This window comes from Dasypus novemcinctus, chromosome 10, assembly GCF_030445035.2.
Source record: "Dasypus novemcinctus isolate mDasNov1 chromosome 10, mDasNov1.1.hap2, whole genome shotgun sequence".
NCBI classification, from domain to species: Eukaryota; Metazoa; Chordata; class Mammalia; order Cingulata; family Dasypodidae; genus Dasypus; species Dasypus novemcinctus.
Genome location: NC_080682.1, coordinates 5761200 through 5774245, shown reverse-complemented (window position 1 = coordinate 5774245; position 13046 = coordinate 5761200). Strand labels below are relative to the sequence as shown.

The 13046-nt window shown below is 63.6% G+C and overlaps 1 long non-coding RNA gene across 1 annotated transcript; it reads right to left on the bottom strand.

Annotated features, from left to right (window-relative positions):
• Nucleotides 1-1103: 1103 nt before the first annotated feature.
• On the bottom strand, nt 1104-11235 carry LOC111761399 (uncharacterized). Its single transcript, XR_002794778.3, has 3 exons — nt 10080-11235; nt 4913-5090; nt 1104-1332 (listed from the first exon to the last, which is right to left on the bottom strand). It is a non-coding gene; the product is annotated as an uncharacterized lncRNA (long non-coding RNA).
• Nucleotides 11236-13046: the final 1811 nt, after the last annotated feature.

Sequence of the window (13046 nt, the reverse complement as noted above, 5' to 3'; positions counted from 1 at the left end):
CTGTCCATCTGTTCTTCTATCCAACCATCCATCCATCTGTCCATCCATCCATCTGTCCATCCATCCAAACATCCATCCATCCATCTATCCGTCCATCCGTCCGTCCATCTGTCCATCCATCTGTCCATTCATCCAAACATCCATCCATCCATCCATCCATCATCTATCCATCATCCATCCGTCCATCTAAACATCCATCCATCCATCCATCCATCCAAATATCCATCTGCCCATCCACCCATCCTCCCATCCACCCCTCCACCCATCCATCCATCACCTATCCATCCATCCATCCATCCATCCATCCAACACCCCTCCCTCCCTCGCTTTTTCTCCTTCCTTCCTTGCACTCTATGCCAAGCATTGTTCTAGGGCCTGGGGATATAGAATAGACCTGGTCCCTGCCCCCAGGGAGCTTGCTGTCATACGGGGAGGGACAACAGCCATTGAACACATTATTACACCAATCTCTGAGGGCCTGTGTGGAGCACCAGGACGGAGGCAGCATTCACGGGGAGTGCCCTTCCCCTCGGCCGCTCGTTGGGGCAGGCATCTACAAGTCGAGGCAAGTCAGCTGAGTTAGGGGAACGTGGCCAAGAGAGGGGAGAAGAGTGATCCCAGTGGGGGAACAGAATGTGCAAAGCCTCTGAGGAAGGAAGGCCTTGGCGGGGGGGAAGATCAAAAAGAAAACCAGTGGGGCTGGGGGACACAAGGAGCCCAGGGGTCCGGGCACGGTGTCGTGGAACAGCATGAGGTGGCGGGCGTGCTCCTCACGGCCTGGGAGTGCTTCTCCCCGCCGGCGTTGACACACTTCGGTCAGTTCACTGGGGGTGCGGGCGCGACACGACCCTCCAATTCTGTTTTGCAATCCTTGACTTCTCAAAAGGTTACTGGGAAAGGGAACCTCAAGGTCAAGATGGGCACTTGGAGGCTTTAGATGCCGAAGCAGTTTTACTTTGGCAAGTCAGCTGAAGGAACACGTGGGCCTAAAATTAGGCAAGCATGTGTGCAGAAAACGAGTTCACACACTCAAAACTCCTGTGGGCAGAACCTGCGCGGCTCTCCCCTGTCTGTTAATGGTACAATCTGTTCAGACCTTTGGAACATTCTTCGGCTTTTATTTAATGCAGGAGGAATCATTTCTGGAATTAGCATATAAATTGGCAAAAGTCAGCAGCTCTGGCAGAAAGTGCTCTCCTGGGTGTCTGGGCAGGACTGCTGGAAGGCCCGCGGATGGACGTGTCGTCCCGGCCCTGGCGCCGTGCTCTTCCCATCAAGGGGCAAAGACATGCTCTGTTGAAGGAACTCCAGGCTTCCTCCCAAAATATGCAACTTGGGGAAGAAAATGAATATGTGTCCCTTCAGCCACGGCCACAGGGGGACCGGGGATGCGGCCAGTGAGGGGGAGGCATGAGCCTGGGTGTGTGGGAAATTCTTCCAGACAAACGGCTTGCCGAGGGGAAATGTTCCCACAGGGATGGCTCCCCACGGGCCTGCCTCTAACACAAGGTTATCGAAAGGGGAAACCAAGAAACGCCCGCTCCCCTGGCTGTCGTGTCTAGTCTGGTCAGGGGCAGATATTTTACACATTTTATAGCCCTATTAGTTCTAGGTCTCTTGGAAAAGGGTGACCGGTTGATGATTAACCGTTTGCTACGTGTGGCATTCCGAATTCTGGCCTCAGATAGCTGGCCCGGCGCGCCCGTTCTGCCGACCCATTGGGCCGTGGCTGGGCGGGGCAAATTCCCCTGATGCCAGGGCTCCCCCGGGCTCCGGCCAAGGCTCTGCGATGCTTTCAGCCGATCCAGGCCCCACCTCCCTCTAATCCTAACCCTAGCCCTAACCCTAACCCTAACCCTAGCCCTAACCCTAACCCTAACCCTAACCCTAACCCTAGCCCTAACCCTAGCCCTAGCCCTAACCCTAGCCCTAACCCTAGCCCTAGCCCTAGCCCTAGCCCTAACCCTAACCCTAGCCCTAACCCTAGCCCTAGCCCTAGCCCTAGCGCTAACCCTAACCCTAACCCTAACCATAACCATAACCCTAGCCCTAACCCTAACCCTAGCCCTAACCCTAGCCCTAGCCCTAGCCCTAGCCCTAACCCTAACCCTAGCCCTAACCCTAGCCCTAGCCCTAGCCCTAGCCCTAGCCCTAACCCTAACCCTAACCCTAACTCTAGCCCTAACCCTAACCCTAGCCCTAGCCCTAGCCCTAACCCTAACCCTAGCCTTAACCCTAGCCCTAACCCTAACCCTAGCCCTAACCCTCCTCCCCGCTTGTCTCCCCAAGGCCGCCGGCACCCACTTCAGAGAAGGTGCAAATGGTTCGGTTCCCGTTGTGCAGGTCCTGTCTGTTTCCCCGAGCCAAAAAACAGCAGCTCTCCTTGAGGACAGTGCCGGGGGTCCCCTCCTCCATGGCCCAGCAGGCCTGGCCTGGGACCCTTCCCGTCTTTGTCATTGGCTGGCGTTCGGCGCTCTTTAACTACCAAAGATCCCTGCCACGTGCCACTGGGACAGTGGCTCAGAGGCTGCTGGGCCACCAGAGCTGGGCAGGTCAGCGGGGGGCGTGGGGGGCTGCACTCATCCTTAGGCTCTCGTCCTTGTGCATCCACCCCTACCCGGCTTCCAGAACTGTCCTTTTCTTATGGAGGTGAAAGGCAACTACAAGGCATCAAAAAAAAAAAAAATCCATCTACGATGTGTGTGAACTCGCCCACCCATCCAGCACCTTCACGTCCGACCCGGTTCTGTCGCCCTCCGAAAGAGAACCCTCCGGAACCTCGACCTCAGACCAGCCCTTCTCCACCCCCGCGCGGCCCCTGCACGCTGACACGGCTCACAGCTCGCCTCTGCCCCCTCTCCCGCCTACAGAGTTTTCCTGGCTCCTCAGGAAAAAAGCCCAGGAGAAAAGTGCCAGTGCTGGCTCCATCCTGACACTGCGCGGTCAGCCCCGTGTCCCCTGCTGGGCGCCCGGGGAGCCTCCGGGCACGTGGTGCAGCTCCCCGGCCGTGGCGCTGCCGTCCCTCCCCTGTGCTCCCCTTGATCTCCTCCACGCCCCCGGCTGACACCTGCTCTGACGAGGTCCCACTGTCTCCGGGGGCTCTGCGCCCTGTGCAGCCCCTGACTTGTCCCCGCCACACTGACTCTCTTCCAGGTGTGCCGTCTTCCACGCCGAACGTGGCCTCTCGCTCTTGGCCCACCTCTGGGCTCCAGGTGCCAGAGCCGGCTCGGAGCGAGTGAAAGCGCAGAGCCCCGTCCTCGGCCCTGGGCAATGACGTTAGAGGGGAGCTGGCGCGGAGGGCTGGGGGCCTGGCAGAGGCTGAACGGGGGGGCCTGGAGCCAGCCAGGCCCGGGCTCTGCCCCCTGACTGCCCCCTGTCCCCCGAGCCGCGAGCCCTCCTGGCGCCCGGGCTGCTCCGTCTGCAAACTGCGGGCAAGCTGTGGTGCTTGGGGCGTGGGCGAGGTGCTGGGTGAACAGGAGCACGGTCACGGGGCCAGGGGGGCCACCAGCCCACGTTGCCTGCCTCCGGATGGCCTCGCCAGGGGTTTGGATCAGAGGCAGAGGCCGGCCGGGGCCCAGGGGAGGGCAGGGGAGGGGTCTTGGGTAAGATGCTTTCTGGGGCGCTCCCTTGGCAGGGGGGAGCCCATTCCTGGACACAGCTGCGTGCCTGGCTCGCTGCCCCTGGCCGCGCTGGACGCTGGGCCAGGGCTTTGCTTCTCTGGACCTCTGTCCCCCCTCTTTTCACTTGAGGGGCAGCCTCTCTGCTCTTGGGTCAGGCAGCAGGGTCCTCCAGGCACCCCCAGGCCGGGCCACCACTCTGGCTCTTTGAAGTTCCCCGAATGACGCTGGGAGCCCCAAATGCGAGGTGGCATGGCCAAGGTCAGGCCGCCGCCCGCGTGTCTCGGGCCCCTTCTCGGCCAGCTGAGCCCGCCGCGCTATCTCCCTGAGGCCGCTATCTCAGTCAGAGGGTGCACGCATTCCAGCGCCCCGCCGGGCCCGGGGGCGCCCGCCCTCCCCAGGCCTCAGAACAGCCCCCCGAGAAATGAAAGCCCCCGAAGGCCCCCGTCTAGGTGGTAAACACGGACCCTCTGTCCTCGGGCCCTGAAGAACCCTGTGAAACGCGGCACTGGGCTCCCCATTTTGAGGCCGAGGACACGGAGGCTGGGGGGGGGCCCGTCCGAGGTCACCACGTAGGTCCCAAGTGAGCCCCCCAGGCGTAACCCCTGGCCATGGGATTTGAAGCCAGGTCCGGCTGCCTCCCCAGCACTTGTGGTGTCGGGACCACCGTGGGAAGGCAGGGGCCCCGGGGTCCCCGCCAGGGCCTGGCCGGGGCAGCCTGACCTTCCAGGACCCTCGTCAGCGGCCGGCGGCTGGGGTCCCGGGAAGAATTCTGCCGAGAGAGAGGTTTTTCCCCTTCAAGGAATAAAAAGCACATACACACATTCCTCCGAATCAAAGGTGTGTCCAGGGGAGGGGAGGGCAGCCCCCTCGGCCGGCCGGCCGCCAGCAGCCCGGGCACATGACCGCCCCGAACGCTGCTGGCACCCACTCGGGCCAGGCATTTGCAGCGGGCGGCGGTGCCAGGGCGGAGGTGGCCTTTCACCAGCTTGGCACCTCGGCCATGTGACGGCCGCCTCCCGGGGAGGCCGGCTGCCGGGCCTGCCGGAGAGGGCGCCCGCGTCTGGGGAAACTTCCGGGCCTGGCTCTCCGCCTGGGCTTGCGCGCCCGCGCAGCTCCATCACGCTCAGGAACCCAAGCACCGACGAAGACGCCCATCCCTGACCCCGGCAAGGCACTTCATAGTTTGCAGAGCCCCCCTCGTCTCTCACAGCCTCACCTCACCCCCATGGAGGCGGCGCTGTGCTCCCCGCACTGGGCAGAGGCGCTGTGAGCTGCTCCCCGCCGCCGCCCACCTGCTCTCGGGGTTCCGCCTGGGACGGCATGTTCGGAACTCGGACCTCGCTGACCACTGTCCTGCTGCCGGGGTGTGTGCTGGTCGGGAGATGTGCTCGTTTCCTCAGGACAGGGCGACCGGGGACCCCATTCAGCTGCCCACGTGAGGTTTCATAGCGCCGTCCAGACTTCCATTTTCTTAAAAATAAAAACATAAGATCCGAGGATATGGCGGTGTCTGCCGGCCTGCCCCGGCCGCCGTCCGCACACCTGACAGCAGAAGTGCGTGCCCCTCAGACGGCGCTGGCGCCTGCCCGTCCACTGTCTGCCCCTCCCCTCTCCGCGACCCTGCCCATCACCCCCGATCTGGTCTAACCCGGGAAAGCAGAGGTGGGGAAGGGGCAGCGTGGTCCCGGCCAGGGTCGAGGTCCTGCCGGGCACCCGGGCTGTCCCCTTAGTGGCGGGAAGCTGGGGTGGCACAGAAAGCTGCCGTGGGCCTCTCTTCCCGCGCGGAAGCTGCGCGGGGGGTCCCGGGGCTGTTCTCTCTTCCAGGCCGCTGGGGACAACACAGAACGGTCAGACGTGGGGCTCACGTCTTTGGGGTCTAATGGTGACTTCCGCGTGCCCACCTGGCTGGGTGGGGGTGTCCAGTTTTTGGCCAAGCTCTGGCCTCGGTGCATCTGGAAAGGCCCTTCGTAGCTGCGTTAGATCTGCAACCTGTTGACCATAACTAACAATGGAAGGTTCCAGAAAGAGGAAGCAATTCCACCTCGTGCCTACATGTCAGCTCCCCTGGGAATTTCCAGCCTGCTGCCTGCCCGACGTAGCTCAGGCTTTCCAGCCCCTGCGGTCACACGAGCCGATTCCCTAAAATAAACCTCTAACACACGTGCATGCACACACGCCGTGAGGTCTGCTTCTTCAGAGCCTCTTGTGGATACCTGGCCATCGGGCGTTTATCCTCTGGGCTCAGTGTCGTTCTTTAATAAAGCTGGGTCCCACTTCCCCGTGTGGACCCGAGCAGCTCGATCTCGAGGGTCCGATGAGGGAAGGGGAGCGGGTTTTGGAAACCAGGGAGCGGTGGACGGAAGGAAGACGCTGTCGTCCTTGTCAGTTGTGGGTGCCTCCCTCCGCGTGTGCCAGGCTGCCCAGCTCCTTGTGAGCTGGTGACTGAGTGGCACGGGCAGAGGACGGGGGTGGTGGGGGCACAGGACACAGGACACCGGAGCTGCTGGGGCGGCTGTGTGAGGGCGCGGGACGGGCTCCGAGCCTGGCCCGGAGGACGCATAGTGGAGACGCTGCAGGGTGCCTGCTGATGAGCGGCTGCTTGACTCGAAATCCAGTGGTGGGCTTCGGGGGTCAGTTAAGGGACTCTATTTCTCAACCTCCCTTGTAGTTAGCCAAGTGTATCAGCCAGGTTTTGCTGCGTAACAAACCACCCCACAGCTTTATGGTTTCAAATGGCAGCCTTTGTTTTTCTCATGTTCTGCTGGTCGGCTGGGGGATTTGGCTCAGGCTGGATGGTCCAGGGCAGCCTTCTCCTGCTTCTCAGCCTCAGCTGGCACGCAGCTGTCCAGTCCTCCAGGGGCCTAGCCTAGCCTGGGCTAGTTTACACGGCGGCAGAAAGGTTCCCGGTGCAAGCGAGCAAGTCTCAGAGCAGAAGCGCTTTCCAAGCCTCTGCCGGCATCACGTTTGCTATTGTCACACTGGACAGAGTGAGTCAAAGAGCCAGACCCGGGTTCAAGGGGTGGAGAAGTGACCAAGCCAAATGGCCAGGCATATAGGGGCGCGTGTCCAGGGGGGTTCTGAGCAAATTAGGGCTCATCCCTGCCGCCCTCTCCCAGTGGGTGACCCGGTCTGTCCAATGGGACCTAAGCGGAGTGGGCTTGCAGGAAGCCTCCTTGAGGGAATGGGTGTGCCATTCTCCTCCCTTCTCTATGCTGCTGCTTGGAATGCACATGTGATGGCTGGAGCCCTCCAGTCGTCTTGGACCACGAGGACGAGAACCATACCCTACGAATGTGAGCCAGGAAGTGGAAGGGACCCCGCGGACCTCTGGGAGCTTCGCCTTCCCAGGGGGAAGTTACATGTGGTCAGGACTAACCCTAATCAATACATTTTGCACAGGCTCCTGTGCTCCAGAACGTGAGGCTTTGGGGGGGCTCTCGGGGCTCCCTGGGTGGTACAGGGGTGAGCTTAAGGAAATAAAGACTGAGCAGTTCAGGTGCTTCTGAGGGGCCTGGGAGGACTGACCGGGGCTCCATGGGGGTCGGCAAGCTGGGGCACCGGTGGGGTTGCCCAGGCTCCACCCACGAGCAGCCCCCACGCCCGGCTCCCGACCCCCCGGCCGGGCTCTTCCGTGGCCCCTCAGCAGTGACTCCACAGACCCCTGCCCATGTCTGCCTTACGTGCTCGGGGGCACGGGCCCGGCTGGGGAGAGGGGAGCAGGCCCCCTCCTCGGGTGTCTCCCTCCTCCTGGGTCAGAGACACAGGTGAGCCAGAGACGCCCTCCCAGGAGCGCTCAGCCCCTGCGGGACGGGACCCCCGGCCAGATGCCGGGCTGGGAGAGGGCAGCCCGGCCAGCAGGTGGGGGGCTCCCGGGGCCAGCTCCGCCCCCCCCCCCCAGCTGCTACTTGCCGGCTGGGCAGCCCTGGGCTGGGCCCTCCGTGCACGAGCCTCGGTTTCCTTGCCTGTAGAGTGGGGACAATGGGCCCTGCTCGGGGTCGGGGTAAGGAGACCCCTGCCCCACATCTCGACACCACGCGGGACGGCTCCTTTGGGGTGCTCGACTCTTCTCCCCATGCCTCTTAGGGAGCCCGAGGCGGCCCGGCCCCCGGGGGGGTGGGAGGCGAGGCGGTGCCTGGCTGCATCCCTGTCGCCCGCCGCTGGCCGCTGGCAGGGCCGAGCCAGGCTCGGGGCCGCAGCACAAACAGGCTGGGTGCACAGGTCAATCGGCAGGGCCGGCTCAGAGTCCAGCGGCTGTTTGTGAGTCCTGGGGTTCGATGGCCACTCGCTCTCGTCCACAAGACCCCGGCGTGCCGGGGGGCAGGGCGCCAGGGGCCCGCGGGCCAGGCGGGGGCCGGGGGGCTCCGGGCCACTTGGGGGCTCTCCCGGCCGCTGAGGCCCGGCTGGAACTTGTCCACCTGGGCCAGCGCCGTGGAGCGCTGTTCGGCCCGCCTGGCTCGTGGGGGGTCGTGGGGCCACGGCAAGGGGGACGCTTATCCGGAGAGGCCTGAAGCGCTTCCTGGCGGTGTGGTGGGGTGTGTGGGGGCCGTGGGTGACCCCCTCCTGCAGGCCCAGGGCCGTCCCTGGGGGCGTGGGCCCTGCTCAAGGAATCAGAGAGGATTCCTCCAAGGACGTCGGCCGTTTTCTCCTTTCGTTCACTCATCTCTTCACCACCTTTCCTGAGGCCCCTGGGGCACAGGCGGGGGCTCAGTGGGGCCCCCACGGAGGAGCCCGGGGAGTGGCCACTGGCCCGGCTCTGTGTGGACAAGTTACTCGACTGCTGTCTGCCTCAGTTTCCTCATTTGTCCAATGGCGTCGCCACGGGGCCTCCTGGAGCTCAGGCTTAATTGAATTAATGCAGAAAGAGCTCAGGTGCGGCCATCCTGGGGGCCGGCCTTGGTGGGGGAGGCTCCTCGGGGACAGTCGCTTTGTCCCTCTCGGGGTCATTTCATGCTTATCATCTTGAGCTGCCCAACAGCCCCCTGCGGTGGCCGTCCTGGCTCACACGGCCCCACGGCTGTCTCGGGGTCCCCCTCCCTTAGTGGATGGCAAGGGTCCTGGGGCTGACCCTCCCCAAGCCCTCCTGGCCTGGGCCCGAGCTGCGAACGGTGGCCTCGGCCTTCTCCGCCGGCCCCTTGACTGCACTGTCTTGTCTCCGGCCTCTGGGCTCTTTGGGGACATGCTGGTTCTGGGCCCTGAAGCTCTGCCCTCTCCCAGCCTCTGCCCCCACAGCAGCCCCTGCTGTCGCTGCCCTCGCACCTGGCTGGGCCGCCCCTCCTCGGCCTTTGCCCTCCCTTAGACGTCCCTGAACCCCAGACCCCAGTTTATTTATTTCTCTCCCCCCCATTTGTCTGCTCTCTGTGTCCATTCACTGTGTGTTCTTCTGTGACCGCTTCTATCCTTATCAGCGGCACGGGAATCTGTGTTTCTTTTTGTTGCATCATCTTGCTGCGTCAGCTCACCGTGTGTGCGGCGCCATTCCTGGGCAGGCTGAACTTTCTTTCCCACTGGGCGGCTCTCCTTACGGGGTGCACTCCTTGTGCGTGGGGCTCCCCTACACGGGGGACACCCCTGCGTGGCACGGCACTCCTTGTGCACATCAGCACTGCACATGGGCCAGCTCCACGCGGGTCAAGGAGGCCCGGGGTTTGAACCGCGGACCTCCCATGTGGTAGACGGACGCCCTAGCCACTGGGCCAAGTCCACTGCCCTAGACCCCAGTTTGGCCTCTATCCTCATCCCCCATCGTTCCCTCGGCCACTCAGCGTGCAGGGGCCGAGGATGCAGAGACAGAGATGGCCCGCTGGGCTTCACGGTCACCCGAGGGCCGCAGGCCACCCACCGAGCCCCCCGGGGCCCGTGGCACTAGCTCTGGTCATCTCGCCCCCATGGCAACCCCAAACCAAGGCTTTGTCCCCCATGCACAGAGGGCGGACTGAGCCCTGGAGAGCGTGGGACCCCTGCCATGACAGGAGCCGGGGGCCCCGGGTTGGGCGACTCAGAGGCAGGCCAGCCCCCACCCACCCATCTCCACTGAACCCAGAGGCACACAGGAGCGCAGGACGGCGTGCGGCGTCAGGAGGGCAGCTGGGCTGTTCCTTGGATAGTCAAAGGGGAGGATGGCTTCGAGCGGAGGGAGAACTTGGAGTCTGGCACAACATGCCCAGGATGCCAGGGGGAGCAGGCCTTGGTTCTACCTAGACCTGGGGTCGGGGCAGGCAGCTTTGAGGCTTTGAAGCATAAGTAGGAGTTCACCAGGTGACTAGGGGTGGGTTTTCCCGTCCCGGGGAGCAGATTGAGGAGCGCGTCCTGAGTGCGGTGGGTGGTTGGAGGTGCCCCCTGCCTGCCCTTGGCAGGGGCTGGCAGAGATAAACAGACGTCCGAACACCAACTGGGCCCCGGACACCAACGGCTTCCCACAGCCAATCGTCTGACTGCCCTCTCTGGGGCCGACCGTGTCACCTGTGGGTCCAGAGAGGACGACGGTCCCTGGCGGTCCCCGAGCGGCGTTCAGGCACCCAGTCTTGGTGAATTCGGCATCTTCAGCTCCTCTGGGTGAGCTTGGCCTCCTTCTCCCGAGCCTCCAGGACCTGCGGCCACCCCAAGAGCCACCCGTTGTGGGCACGTCTGAAAAGCAACACCCAGGACGGCCCAGAGGCGCCAGGGTGTGTGGGCCGTGAGCGTGTGTGTCTGAGCGTGCCCGTGCGTGACAGCGAGTGTGTGTGGGCGTGTGCTAGGCACGTGTCCACCTGTGCAGAGGCACATGCGTGTGCACACGTGTGTGTGTAGGTGCTGGCACTGCCCACGCGGGTGGCCGTGCGTGCGCGTGGTGTGCACGTGAGCGGGGCCGTGCGTGCGTGTTGCTCCCACAGTGACATCTTTAAACAATGACCACCCTGATGTCCCCTCTGTGGTTACAGCTGCGGCCACGCGTGTGCGGCCCGCGCACGTCTTCTCCTCTCTCCTGGGTCACCCTTGGGAGTGGCCGCCGTTCCCCAAAGCCGAGGCTGGAGAGGCAAAGCCACCTGCCCCGTGGGGACCCCAGCTGGGATATGAACCCTGGGCCCTGGGACTCCAGCCTCTGCGGGTCACCCCAGCGCCTGCTCCCCAGGGGAAGCTCCCTCCACGGAGTCTCTGAGCCCCAGCCCTGCCCTGCCGTTCTCCCACCCCTTCCGCCTCCGCGCCGTGTGCGGCTTACGGGGGTGCTGGGCTGGATAATTCGGGGAACACCCCACCCGGTCAGGCTCGTTCTCACCCCATCTGAGCCACGGTGAGTGCTCCCGGAGGAGGAATCACCGCCCAGTGTTCCGGGTGGGTAAACCGAGGCTCAGCCACTTCGGCGTCTTACCCCGGCCAGGTCTCCGGCCCGACGCGCTGGCCCCTACCTGGCCGACATTGTCCGTGGGGTGACACTGCCTCCCAGCAGCTGAAATTCTGTTTTACGTACAAAGTCCGGTTGACGCGCAGGGACGTCCGTGCCCGGGCTGTGCTTGGCAGCCGAGCACTGTGCGGGGAGTCCCCGGAGACCTTGGGCAAGTGCCTTCCCGGGCGGGGGCGGGGGCCTCGCCGTCGGGGCTCCGCCTCTGGGATGACGGCAGAGCCCTGCGAGGCGCCCACGCGGGCCGGGCCGAGCACCCCCCCTGCCCCCCCCGCACCCCCCCACCTCAGCTGACTCACCGCTCGGCTATGGTCCTGCACACATTCCCCAGCCCTCGCCCTGCCGCGGGGCTCCCCGCCTTGGCCAGCGCCCTGCGCCCTGAGCGCGTCCCCCCCACGGCAGGAGGCGGCGGGGCCCCCGGGGAGCGCCCCCGCTGCCCCCACGCCTGCCCGCGGCGCCGCCGAGCGCCTCCTCGGGGCCCGGAAACGCCGCCAGGGGCCACTGGGGCCACCCGGCGCCCGCGGAGCTGCTCCTTTAATCGCCTCCTGGCGACGGCCCCGGCGGGCGGTGGCGATCTGCCCCTGCTGCCCGGGTGCCCTTGGCGCGACCGGCGCCTCCCGCCGGGCAGGGAGGGGGCGGCACGGGCGGCGCGTCCACCCGCAGCCACCAGCGCTGCCCGCCCCGTGCCACAGGCGGAGCGTTGCCCTGCTCGAATTTGTGGGGGGCGCGTGGGGGCGCCGCTCAGGGCAGGGGTCCAGCAGGGGTCCGAACCCCACTTTTGTGTCTCCCGATCCTGCTTGTGCTCCACCTCCCCTTGGGGGACCCTGTCTTGGCCACGGGTGCCACCTTCTGCCCCAGTGCTGAGCCCTTGGTGCTCAAGAAATCTTTTTTTTACACTTTTTAAAATTAAAGTTAATAGATCACAAAGAATATTACATTAAAAAACATAAGTTCCCATATACCCCACTCCCCACCCCCACCCCCACCATTTTTGTAAATTGTAAATTTTTGAAGATACATACATCACAAAAAATGTTACATTAAAAAACATAAGCGGTTCCCGTATACCCCCCACCCCCAAAGAAGCCTTTGCTGAATGTGCGGGGCGGGGGGTCGTACTTCCTGTCCGCCGTCCCTCCTTTGGGTGGGGGCCGAGTGCACGGACCCCCAGCCCTTGGCTGTGACCTGCCCCCCCTCAGCTCACCTTGCTTTCTCCCTCGTGCCTCTCCAAGGAATCCAGACACCCCCTTATCTCCCAACCCCGCTCCCCCCCCCCCCCCCCCCGCCACTATCAGGGAGAAGCCTGAGGCAGCTTTCTGGGGTTTGGCCCTGTCCTTCCTTTTGGGAACCTGAGAAAGGCAGAGGGTAGCTGGGGGCCGGTTGGGGTGGGCTAGAGGTCCCTGACCAGCTTGCTGTGTGACCTGGGGAAAGTTACTCACTCTCTCTGGGCCCTGAGTGGAGATGGAGGGACCCTGCCTGCTGGGGGCATTGGGACAGCTGGCCACTCTCGGTGCTGAGCCTGGCACGTTCCAAATCGGCAAAGACTCGAAGACCGCCGGAGCTCAGCAGCCCATGGCGTCCGGGCTTTGCCTGGCCTCTCCCTCAGCCGTCATGCCTGGGTGCCCGAGAGCCACCTTCTCTCTCCATCAGTCTCGAGCAGTAGGAATGTCACGCAGCCGTTTGGGGCAGGCCGTTTGGGGTGCTTTAGCAGTCCCCTTGGGAAAGTAAAGAGAACCAGGTGAAATGGCTGTGGCTACCACTACCCCAGCCTAGGCAGAGTGTTACTTCCGCGTGGAATCAGCTCCCAAAAGGCCGGCGAGCTCTTTCCCACTCTTCTGCGGGGGTGGCTTCATCAAAATCTAGTGTATTTTACATTCCCCGCATACCTCACTTTGGTTGCTAAAGGTGCAGTGTCCTGCCAAACAATAAAGTTGTGCTGAAGAAAAAAGTAGTCTCCAAAGCTTCCGTTTTAAAATTTAAATGAGTTAAAATAAAGGAAAATTAAAAACGCAGTTCCTCAGCGGCGCCCGTGTAGCTCCCAGGGGCTGCGT